A 13,213-nucleotide genomic window follows, 5' to 3' on the forward strand; every position below is an offset into this window, starting at 1 on the left:
TTGCTCCTTACCAGCCCCATGGGCCTTTATAGCTTCATGTAAATGAAAACAAATCCCAGGAGGGGAAGTTATGCCAACACCTGCAGAAGACACGATTCAGGCAGGCGAGCCCTCCTGGGCTGTGCATGTAATCTATATTTGGTACATGTCACAGAGCCACTGCACTGCTGTCCTGGATGACTAAAATAGCTCACTTGCTATTTTTTCTGGCAGGAATCTGATTAACACCACGGTGACAGCCTCAGGTTCCTCCCAGAGAGGACTGGCAGCTCACATCACGCCACACACTAGCAGGGGGTTCAGATGCTCCTTTCCAGTTTCCCAACGTTATTCCCTGATGAGAAAGAAGTCCTGAGCTTACAAAAGCTCAGCAGGAGCTGTGCAGGTTCAGCCTCACCTCAGCACTGCTGCCCTGGGGCCCCAGGGGCCATGCTGGGAGAGCAGTGCCCTGAGTGCTCATGGCAGGAGATCAGGATTAGCGAGTGAAGGGGACGGGCTTGTTTTCCTGCTGCCTGGCCCACACGGGGGCAGGACGGAATTGCACTTGTCACTGTCAGCCATCAGCAAGCAGCACCCACGTGTGGCTCTGTTCCAGACATACAGGATGTGTCCCCCACCCGTGGACAGGCTTTGCTGGACAGTATAGAGGGAAGAGGCCAGGGCTGGAGCTGCTAATATGACCCAGCTGCAGGCTGACAGGTAACATTTGGGTACCTGGATCTGTCTCTCCCGTGGCTGCCAGAAACTCAATAGTCTCAGCCCAAGTGTCTCAGATAAGAGTTCAGTGTTAACAACTGCTTGCTGTGCCCTGCACTCACCACAGCTCTTCTACTGATGGTGTTACAAGATTCAAGTGCTACTCAGCACCCTTCACCCCACAGGACTGCAGGAAACTGCAAACTGTTCTGGAACATCACCAGCAGGGAGAAACACACCCTGAACAACAAATTTCACTGATTTAGGAACACACATGAATAAAAAAATAAATTGATTCAATCCACAGTGAACAAAAGGCTGTATCATGGCAACTTCATAACAAGAAGATACATTTGTTTTGCAGTGCATCTCAAAGTGCATCGATTGCCTGAGATTTTTCTGTTTATTTTTCCCTGATGAAATGGGCTAACATAGCACTCTCCATATCATTACTACTTACTGCTGGGATATTTGCATAGCACTGACAGCCATAAATTATGCTAGAAGAAATAACAAAACAGTATTGTTGATGTACCCCAGGATATTATCAAAATAAGGTTTTTAGCCAGACCTATGTTATTAAACCCACTAGTCTAGCTGGGAAAAATCAATAAGCTTTCAACTATACTTCCTTGCCCAGGTCCAAAATAGAAGCAGCAGCCTTGAAAAAATAAAAACTGACTGTGAAAAACTGATCTAAAATTTAGTTAGATTTGTATCAGTAAGACCACCCGAGAGAAAATAGATGGTTTCTGTGACACTAAAGGAGATTCTAAAGGGAAATGAGAAGGCAGATAATTTACAATTTGTGGAGTAAGTAGGACAGTCAGTGAAAGAAAAGGTAAAAAATTGTCACAGAATCTTTCTCTTTTATTGATGATATAGATAAAGAAGGTGAATTTATCATGAGGCTTGCTGCCCATTCCTACATCAACTCTGTTCCCTGCAGTCCCATGGGATAACAGCAATGCAAATACATCTGAAAGAGCCTGGAGACACTCTACTCCACAAACAGAAATTTTTCTGGTATCAAGAAATGGAAGCAGTGGAAGATCTAGAAGTATACTTCTCCCACCTTTTGAAAACAAACCCCATTTTTCTGTGGTTTTATCAAGACAATGGTATTCTGGGATTAATAGAAACAACCTTTTGTTTTTTCCTTCTTGTTATCATACTTTGTATCTTCTGCATTTTGCTTTAGGAAATTAATGGATCCAGAAAATCAAACCTGTAAAGCTTTTCCAGAAGAACCCATTAATGCTGACTTCTAATCAAAGGGTATCTCATCCTGTTTCCAGCTGAGAAAGTCCTGATTTCTCTCTCCCATCACAAACCACACATAACTCAATAAATCCAACATGGAAATATCTTCTGCTCCCAGACAGATCACCTCTCACTTACTGTGGTTTCTTACCTTCCCTCAACCTCATAGGCTGGCCCAGATTTCCAGAAAGACTGGGAAAGCATTTTGTCACACTCAGCTGAACTTCTGGACCTGCAACCAGAGCTGTCTGCTCTGAGCCTGTGGAGAGAGACACCCTGAGTCCCTCACCTGGAGGAAGGAAAGGGGATCCCCCTTTCCCAGGGGCTGAGGCAGGCACCAAAGCCATGGCTTCAGCCCCCTCTGGCTGTCCCTCCAGCTGGCACACAGCCTCCCTGCCCAGCCTAGGGGAAGCAAAGCACATGAACCACATCTGGCACAGCTCCGCTGCTCCGCAGGGAAATGTGCGATGGTACTAAAATATCACAGCAGCCAGAGTTGTAGGGATGCAGTCCCTAGGGATCCCAAATAGGCCAGCAGCTTGTCAGGGGAAATGCCAGCAAGCACTCCAAAGACAGAGACAGAGAGAGAAAGAGAGAGGTAGCAATCCCAATACAAGTATAGGACACAAAAAACAGGACAGAAAGATAATTGAGGATACCTGCATCATTCAAGGTCATGTGTTGTCCCTTCTTGCACTAAACAGCATTTATGTAACACTCCCATGTGTTGCTCCTCTTACAGTCACACCAGATCCCTGTTACTGATGAGCAGACACTGCTTTATTTCTACTTTTTTTTCCTATTTCAGCTTGTAACAGCATTTTATGCATAATCACATCCACAGTTCTCCTTACTTTTTTTTTTTTGTGGAGGTGAGTTTTAGTATTTTTATAATAACTGGCTATAATTTTGTGATTTTTGTAGCATTTGTGTCATATTTATGCTATAATTTAGTTGCTGTAACAACAACTAATTTATTTTTAAGAAACTTTCTTGAAACAGCAGCTCATGTTAATCCTTTAAACTGAAGGATTCTTCAGACAAAATGCAGCTCAGATGATACAGGCATTCATCTGGATGATTTATTTAAACAGAATAGAACTATCCTCCCTTCAAGTACTAAAAACCCAAATGTTTGTTTATGCTCTGCCTGTGTGCAACTTCACCTTACTAAACTTGCATTACTAAACTTCACTAGGATGGATGAAATGCAAGAATCAGATGTAGGCAAGAAGAATCAGCATGGATAAATCAAAGACAAGGATATATTTACTAAAAAAGTCCTAAAGCAACTGGTTCTCATGACCCCAAACTCCAAATGGCTTTAACAGGGTGTGGGAGAGGTCTGAAAGCTCTATGGGCAACTGACTGAAGAGAAACACATGGTGGTGCTGATGCTGCAAAGCAACCCTGCAGTTTTAACATGAGAAAAGCACAGAGGAAAAGTGTGGTCTTCTGGGGAACACTAATCCTCAGAGAGGAAGCAAAAGGACAGCAGCTTCCCATATCAAAGGAAGAATCCACTAGGGACAATTTTAATTGTATAGCTAGGAACATAAATGTAAACTAGAGGAAAGGCACAAAAGCATGGCCTTCTACAAGCATAACAGACAGCAGAGCAACAACTTGCCTGTCCTGCAACAGTGGGAGGTCTGAATCATGCTGTAGATGACCTTTAAGCTGGAAATTTGTTTCCATACTGAAATTAATATTAACTTCTCTCACCAGAAGTCCCCTAAAATATCAGGAACTCAGAGATATTCTGAATTCCCAAGGAGTTTTAGTCCAGCCCATAAAATGGAAGAATCCAGATAACCCCCCCAAGATGAACAAGATTCTCTCATCACAGCCAGAGACACCTTCCTATTTGGAGAAGGTGTTTGGAGACAGATCATTATATTACTCAGCCACTTCTCACCAATCACTTTTTACTGCTGTGCTAGTCTGCAGTAGAGAGAAATATGTTCTTCAGAGGCAAAAAACCCCCAAGAAATCATCCAGCTCAGGAAAATGATATTAAACAGATCAAGTGATAAAGCACTGTGGAAAAAAATTGCTGAATAAAAATATCACCCCAAATGCAGAGGTGCTTTGGTTAGTGCAGTGTTTGGTTAGTGAAGGGCACATGCCTTTGACACAGTGTCAAATAAAATACTGAAATGAAGAATTGTCTGAGCAATTAAGGATTTACCCAGCATTTGGAGTAAATCCTTTAAAGGATCTTAGCTGTGACCTTACTGCCCTTTGACTCAGAAATGGAGATGACACTTAAGAAAGACATTAAGGTGCCTGTAAATGCTGGATGAATTCTGACAACACAGACTTAGCAGGGTGACGTGGTGCTGTCTAGCCCCAGCACAGGTACAGCAATGAGAAGCAGGTAAGAGACCTGAGCTCCATTCCTTTCTTTCTCAAAGAAAAGCTTCTTTGCACCCATAGCCAGAACTGAGACTAGAAACAAACCCTGGCCTGTTGCTGTTGACAAGATGACCATAAAGTCTGTCCCACTTTTGTCAGCATGTTTCTATTACCACTTGTATTACCTAATAGCAATCCTTTATCCCTCATGCCAGCAATCCCACTGAATGGGTGCAAGGCAGCCCCACAGTGCACCCAGAGGTGCCAGTGCTCCAGATTTCTCCCCTCCTCACATGACTGACTGCTTGCTCTCCCTAAATCACTGGAAGAAACATCTCCTGGGGAAAAGCAGCCTTCAAGAGCGCTTTATTCAGAGTATGTATTAATTTAAGGCTGAGTCCTCTAAAAAGATTGGTTCATATTTAAAATGGTTTCCTACTGCTGAACCAGCCTTGTTTCCCATCAGCACCCAGGTTATTGCTTTGTCAGTGTCTGTGTCTGTCTCAGGGGCATCAACAAGGAAGCAGCACCAAGTGCACTGCCAGCTGCCAGGACTTGGGCTGCTCCAGAGAAACTGTGCCATCAACTTTTCTCTAGGAGAAAAGCCACCCCTGTGGCAACAGGCTGGCAGCTTCCCAAGCTGCCATCTCTCACTCATATATAGAAGGTGTAAATAAAACACAAGATGGTGTCAAAACTACTTTCCAACTGATACTAGGAAGTAAACTAATTATTTTAAACTTGAAATTCCACCATCACTTAAATGGCCTGCAGAATTAAGTTTAGATTCACCTTTAGATTTCAGTGTACATTCTGCAAAGCACAGTAACTGTAAATACTCTATTTTAGGATTCTTCACTTACATTAAAAAAAACCAGAACAGTATAAAACCCACTTTATTCTTCCTTCATTCCTAACTGTTTGCTTCTTCTACCCACTTGCAGAGGGGTTCTTGACCTCTGTGAAATACACAATTAAATGGAAACTGTATTACCACATTGCAGAACAATTCTCTTTGTGTAAACTATAGTAAAAACAACTGCATATCAAAAAAAAAAAAGAACAAACCAAAGTTAATAGCTGGCTAATTAATATAAAACCATTTCAACTGATGGCTGTCTTGATTAGCACTGACAGAAACCCACAGTTTCAAAAGGGCAAACCTTAAACCAGGAAGGCAGATGGTAAAAAGAGACAAATCTTGTAATGCCAAGAAGAAACTTTGGTGAAAGATAAGCCATGACCTATCAGCTTTATCTTTATTTTAGAGAAATTGTACCAAGACAATTCGACTGACAGAAAATTCCTGTGTGTTTAAGGGATTAATTACTTATTGCAGATACCAGTATCTGACTGTCAGCTTGGGTAATGTCCCTAATGCAGATGTTTGGGGACTGATAGCAAAAAGCATTGGCAGTAGACTCCATAAGCAGCTAACTTGTAAGATAAAATAGGAAGGTAAGTTTAAATGTGTAAGCCTATATACTGCTTAGCTTACATAAAGCCAGAAATGCACTCCACACCAATACAAATGGGCTGATTTTCACAGTGATATGTCTGCCACTGTACTGGAGCTGAATTTATATAGCTCAACAGCAAAGCAGAGAATTCAGAATAAGCATGAGAATCCAGGGTTTCACTGTCAAACCCTGGGCTACCATCTGACACTTCCAGTAACAAACAAGGTTTGTTTCTTCTATTTCCATGTTACTAGATACCCATTCTGCTGTTAGTGTCATCTGCTTACAAGAAGACTACTGGAAAATAAAGAGCTGTTCTTATAGATGACCATACTCCTGAGCTCTCTTGTTGCTTTAAATTTTTATGTGAGGACCTGGTACGCTTTTAGTGCCGTCAAGGGAAAAGACCAGACGAGGAAATTGCTTCCCAGCTTGTCCCCAGCTTGCACACAGATGATGGTGGTGATGCAGCAGAGCTGGCAGCAGCAGCAGGTCGATTTCTAACTAAAGGGCCGTGGCTTTTTCTACAAGCTCCTCACGCACGCTCAGAAGGGCTGAACTCACATTACTGGCAGCTCACAGCCATAGGTCTTCTGTTTGCAAGAAAAGAAGCCAGGCTATTCTAATGAGATATTTTAAAGAAGGATGACTTGCTAGAGGCATATAGCATTATCACTGAACCAACTGCTTCAAAATGTATGTCAGGTGTCTAAATTACTTATGACACTGGTTTAAGATTTGATATTAGGAAAGAAATTGGGTTCTTTAAATTTAACTTCTGAATTTTGAGCCATTTACTGTTCACGATTTCAAGGTTTTGCTCATAACCAAATAATCTATTTCTGTAAAGTTCTTACCTCACCAAAGGAGCACAGCAGCTCACCTTTAGCACAGTTAAGCCATGCTAATAGAGCAGGGTGAGAACACTGACTGTGCTTTACAGAAACCACAGAAAGATATAACAGATAGACAGAATACCAAGTTCTGGTGTTTCTCTTTGCCTTGTGAATTTGTTTCACTGGGGTATTGCTGATTTGGATGAAATGTCTCTATTTCTCTTCTGTTCTTTAGCAGGATATTAAAGGAAAGTACCAGTTGTGGTATCACAGGGAAAAAAAAAAATCACTGTTCTGGCTCCTGGACAAATGACGTAGGAATGAAAATGGAACTGAGTTTATTTAGCCTACAATGAATAAGGCTGGGGGTAGATTTTACTGCAGTCTTTCACTCCAGGAAGTGAAAGACTCTTCTAACTCCAGAAAGGACTTAAAAATGAAGACAGAGCCAAGCTTCTCATTTGATACAGCAGAAGAGCAAGACAGTGGGCACAAGTTGCAACAAGGTTAATCCTGATAATGGAAAGGTTTTCACAGTGAGAGTACTTAACCACTGGAACAAGGTGGGGTTGCCCTTCATCCTTAGAATCATTCAAAATTTGAGTGAATGCCTCTCTGGGAAAAGTGCTTTGGCTTTCAAGCTGAATGTTGGATTAGATGGTCCGCAGGAGTCCCCTCCAACCTGTGTTCTCCATGGTTCTGTGACAGGCACAACACAGCTCTTATCACAGAGCTCACATGCACAGGAGGAACAGTGACACAGCCAACACACACACCTAGTGATGATCACTTAGCAAATCAACTTACATCAGAACCTTGGTGCTCAAATTTCCATTGTGCAGCTTTTCTCCCCACCCTTACACTTCCACCATACAAGGTCCTGGTCAAACCATCCTCTTCTGTTCTGCTATGTACTTATAAAGAGTTAGGATCTCTGCTTCTAAGAATTTCTCCCAGGGAATCACCTGGAAGGGCATTCAGCAGATGGCATCCATTTTCCCTTGATGAAGTTATAGTTTCCGCCTGAATGTGATAAATGGGAACTCCTCAGGATGCAATGGTAATGAGAACCCACAGCAGACATAGCATAAACCCAATAACACCTGCAATTAATCTGAAAGCTATTTACTCTCTCACAGCTTACACCCCAGTGTTAGTCCACAAGCATTAAAATGTCCTGTTAATCACAGAGTTGTTAACTTATATTTGCCATTGAAGTTTGCTGGGTTTATTTCAGACCTGAAAAAGAGATGTGGCAGTGGGTCAGGTACCAGCACATTGCCATGATCCCTTCCCATGGAAATAAAGTATGATACACACAGTCTCCCAGAGGCCACTTTCCTGCTAGTTATCCACCTCTCCAGAGAGACACACAAGTGCCTTACATGTAACAAGCCAAGTAAGTTTGGATTTGTCTGAAGGAAGCCCAGACCACTTCACTTTCAGGATCTAGAATTCTGCTTTTCTCTCTTCCAGGCTTAACTAAAAGCAATTTCAGAACATTTCTGAATCCTGCTCCTGAATAGAAGGACTGGGTTTTCAGTCAAGTATTTTATATACTACTATTCAAAATACCATTATACTGCTATTTTCAGCTTCTGGTTGTTTCTTTAATACATTGGGTGTAACAAACTGTCCTTATCCTAATCCTCTATCAGCTTAATTCAGAATGGATCCTAAATGTGATGAAAGACAATTCTTACAGTTAAGATCTTTAGCAACCCCAAGGCATAGCTTCTGACCTTATAAGTATTTGCCTCTTTTACTATTTTAGCAGGCTGGTCTCTGAAATACACTTTGCCTTTAAAGTCTGTGTCCTGGGGCTATTTTAGTTCTTTGTTTTGTAGTTTTGCTTTTTTTCACCCTCATCTGTCCACAATCTTTAGAGGGACAAACTTCACCAAGCCTGTCTTCCCTGGCAAGCACTACCCATGAGACAATTCAAAAGACACAGGCAACAACTGAGTTAACAAGGAGACATACCATTGTTACACTCTACTGTTATTTTCCACCATTGCATGGTGTATCTGGTGGGAATGGTAAAGAATGGCTCAAAAAGCAAAGCTGGGCATACAGCCACTCCATCCAGGACAACAGTTTTGCACTTGCCTGTAGCTGCTTCTGCTTGAGTAAGTCTCCCTTCTAGGTAGTTTCCCAATAACAATTTAACTTCCTAGGCTTGATCCAAGAGCTTCATGCCATTTGGATTTTGGTCAGAAGTTTGTCAAAGAATACACTCATTATCTGTCTCTCCAAGGGCAAGGATGAACAAACCATTACTTCCCTTGTAACCACTTGTTAGATTTATTAAACTGAACAGGAGCTATGTCTTTGTGCTTTTGGAGGAGCTAATTTCTGACCTAGTTGTGGGTTTCTCTAGCCACACTACTTAAATGGCCTATTTTCCTGTCCTAATTTCCCTTTCTCAATCTACAATGCTCCACTTCACTAAAGAAATAAATAAAAATGCCAAACAGTTTTGTACAATTTTTCTCTGCAGAGAAGATTCCAAAGAACACAGACAAACTCATTCTGCATGCCAGGCTCGCCTCTCCACCGTGTCTGGCTCGTAATGATCATTGACAAGACACAGCACCACAACACCTTGTGTGTCAGCCTGTAAGACAGCAAAGATCCCTGCAACAGCTACGCCTACTCACGCTGCTCCTCACTGCCTGCTGCCAGAAAGGGCTTCTTCAAGGCTGCTGATGGAATGGCACAAGTGCAGTGGCACTGCTGGGAACTGGTTTTGTTCCAGGAAGCAGGGAGAATTTCATGGCTGCAAGCAAACACCACAGCACAGCCAATTCATTACTAACACCTCAGGAAATAACTGGGGTATGTCCACGGGACATTTGCACTGAATTTGAGAAAAAAATAAACTTGATAGTTACAGCAGATAACGTTTTAAATGTATATTTAATTGATTCCATATGTTCAGTCATAGGTTACAGCTAAGGTGACTAACTGACATGACTCAATAACTGGGGCAGTTCAGGTGATGGAGATGACTCAGATTTTCCTGCCCAGTGACACAAGAAATGACTGGACACTGGAAATTCTACATCCATGGAGAAAAATGGGTGATGATAAGCAGCATTTTACTTCACAGCCATTTTTGAGAGATTCTGTAGTCATGACCAAGCTTCAGGCATACTTGACTGGCACAGGAACATGCTTTAAAGGTCAACTGCCAAGGCAGGAAAAGCACTTTATTTATTCCAAGTAAAGCCAGCTGAAACCCTGTCTTGTTGTGCGTGTACACTATTCACCTCAAGACTAACATCTAAATGTGTCAACTGTACACAATAAATATACTCCTGGAAACACCTGGCTTTCTTAAACCCTATTTTCCCCCTCCCTGATTTTGATGTGCATGAGAGACTTTATACAAATGAAGGGAAGAAAAATTACTTTACAAGACAAAGAGTGAAATGAAATACCTAAAGTGCTGTCAATGACTTATTGTAAACCTGGGAAAAATAAAGTGATAAAAATCAATTTCTGCAAACAATGCTTCACTCACAACATTTTAGACACTCCTTAATAGTAGAGAATAACCAAAAAGGTCATACTGTCTTAATTTTAAGACAATAGCATACACTTTAGGAGCACTTTGTATATACTTGAGCCTTCACTTTTCAAATTTGTGCCTCAGAAGTGGTACAGGCCATTAGATTTCAGGCACATAATAGGTAACAGAAACCAGCAGTACCACATGATCCACAGCCTACAGACACAGAACAGATTTGGCTATAAGCTGAGTTTTGTTTTAGTGTGTTACAGTAAAAGGCTTCATGCAGCAATCCTCCAGAAAACAATCCAGCTGATGTGAGTTTACTGGGAAATGAAGAGTAAACAACCCAAACAGCTTCAGTTTAAGCTTTTTGGACTAGTAAGGAGTGTACCAACATTGAGCCTCAGTAATTCTGTTGTTTCCACTCCCCTCTCCCTTTGCAGAAGCATTTACTGTTTGTACTGTCTTGTAAGTGCACGTCAGCAGCATTACAAGTGCCCAGTGCAGTTTCCCCCCACTGCAGTTTCCCATGAAAGAAAAAGTAATCCACACTGTTTGTAGCTCCTCCTGCTGCCAGCACTGCCATTGAAACACACCATAGAAGGGCAGGAGAACAAAGACTGTGCAAGGAAGCAGAGAATAAGCACCAGAAAGACAAAAAAGTGAGGAAAGAAAAGGCAAATTCTGCTCTTGGTTATGTCAGACAGCTCAAGATTTGTGTAACAGATGCGAGTGCAGGATTTATCCCCCGTAAAGACAACAGCAGAGAAGACAAATACGTAGGATCCTCACTTGGACCAGGTACTTTAACAAGCTTAAAAAGTATCAAAGTATTGCTATCTATATTTCCCTACAAAAATGACAGATTTCCCTCCAACTGCAGGAGAGTCTTTTCACAGCTAGCAAGTCATAATTATCCATTTAAGAGAATTGAGCCAATTTAGTTCTAGCCAGAATACAAGCTGAGTGCTGAAGCCTGATGTGAAATGGGAGCACAGACACACTGCTGACCACCATCAGAAATTACAGACATCAGCACAGCCAGCTACTGTATCACCAGGAGTGTTATTTTAAATCCAAACCATATTAGTCCAAGCTTGTACTATAGCCTGTGAACAAAATTGGAAGGGGGATGGAGGAAGGACCCCTGCTACATTTGTCATAGATCTATTTAAGAGATTTATTTTATCTCTTAATTGGAGCCTTTGAGTGCTTACATCAGCTGAACTGTGCCCCAGAGTTTATGGTCAGAGGTGGGTATGAACATATTGCATCACACATGGTCAGATGCCTACCTGAACACGAAGCAGGGAACGTGTAAAAGGTTCCTCCCACCCATGACAGGCTGCAGGAGCTGGGTCCTTCAATAACAAAGACCTGCATTAATTAAGAAAGTGGAGGCACAGCTTTTAATAATTAATAGTGAAAGAGATCTTCTAAAATGAAGGGCAGTGGATGATGTTATTGAATAATTCAGCACTATAACCAAAGCAACAATGGCACAGTAACTTTAGATGTTAGCATTTGCAACAAAATCCAACAAAACATTTGATATGCTGATGGCTGCTTGTGTTCAGGAAAGGGCATACATCCAAAATACACTTTCCTATCACGTGGACAATTTCTGAAACCAGTCTTTACTGGTTGGTAAAGCTGCTAGCAAAGTTACACTGAAACAAGTGATTCTTATACTGGATTTATGCTCTGCCAGAGTTGGGCCCAAAGGATCAGAAGCATGGCCCAGTAATCCAGTAGCTCCAGTCAGTAAATCTGCATTCCCAATAGGCCAAATTAGCCACAACATTAAGTCAGTTTAATTATCAGAGAAAAAAAAAACCTCCACAGATTTTTAACGCTTCCTGTCACTTCACAAAGCTTCAGCAGCAGGGATGTCAAGTTTAGAACTAAAGAAAGATAAAGCTCCAGAAGGCTGTTGAGCATTCAGATTTAATTTGTGGTCACAAATATTGCAGAATTTGAATTTGATGTCCATCTAGCAGCTGAAAGGTTGATCTATATGAATAGAAAAGCAACAGCAACAAGTCTTTGTTACTGCATGAGAAAAAAAATGTGTATCGTATTTAAATGGAGAAGTCGAGCAAAATACCAAAGAGCATGTAAAAAAAGATGTTTAAAACTAAAAATAAAAGATCTGAGCAATAGACTAGGAAAGACAAAGTGTGCTGTTGTTCAATGTCTCACTGCTGGCAAGGGTTATTTGCCTGCTGGGGCTTCCTTAGCAGATGAAGGGCAGCCAAATTACGGAAAAAAACCCCCCACTTTTGGAATTTCCTCCCTGAACTGTTTTGATGACAAGTTCCTACTAAGAATTGCTGTGAATTCATCAGAAAGTAGATGCAGCTTCCTTTGCTTACCAGGTACTGACCATCACAAGTTCTGTGGCACCAAAACCTGATAAAGTGAAACTGCTGTGCCACGTACCCTTACAGACATCCCGAGGGAGAAACAAGCACGTCCTTGTCTCTTTGTGAAGCCCAGCAAAAAAGACAAGAAGCTATCTTGGACACTAATCCTGCAACACATGTCCACACTGGAAGAGCTGGCAGATATCAGATCTGTTGTATTTATTATAAAGCATCACTCAGCAGGCTGCAGCCCACGAGGACTGTGAAGACAGGATTTTGGATGGTTGGAGTGAACCAGGACACCATTGAAGCCAAGTACGAACATTTAACAAAAACTAGCTACTGAATAGCAGGAAATTATCAGTACAGGTGGAAGGTTTTGTAAAGTAGAATGCACGTAATTGAAAATATTTAACCCTCAAACTAAGGAAATATACAAGTATGTAAGGAGGTGCAGTAGAAAGATGACTTAGTAAAAATAAATAAACAGATAAATAGAATATGTTAAAATAGAAATAAGATGACAGCAGCAGTGCTGGGCTGACGGTTGGACTTGATGGCCCTTTCCAGCCTTGATGATTCTATGAAGCGCTGGCAGAACTACCAGCACTCCGAACACTTTCACGGTCTGTACAGGCAAATCCCTGCACGCTTTCCTTGGGATCACACAGGCCATGGACTATAGGGATGCGCCGGCACCGGCGAGGCGCCGCCGCT

This window comes from Melospiza georgiana, chromosome 1 (genome assembly GCF_028018845.1).
Source record: "Melospiza georgiana isolate bMelGeo1 chromosome 1, bMelGeo1.pri, whole genome shotgun sequence".
Taxonomy (NCBI): Eukaryota; Metazoa; Chordata; class Aves; order Passeriformes; family Passerellidae; genus Melospiza; species Melospiza georgiana.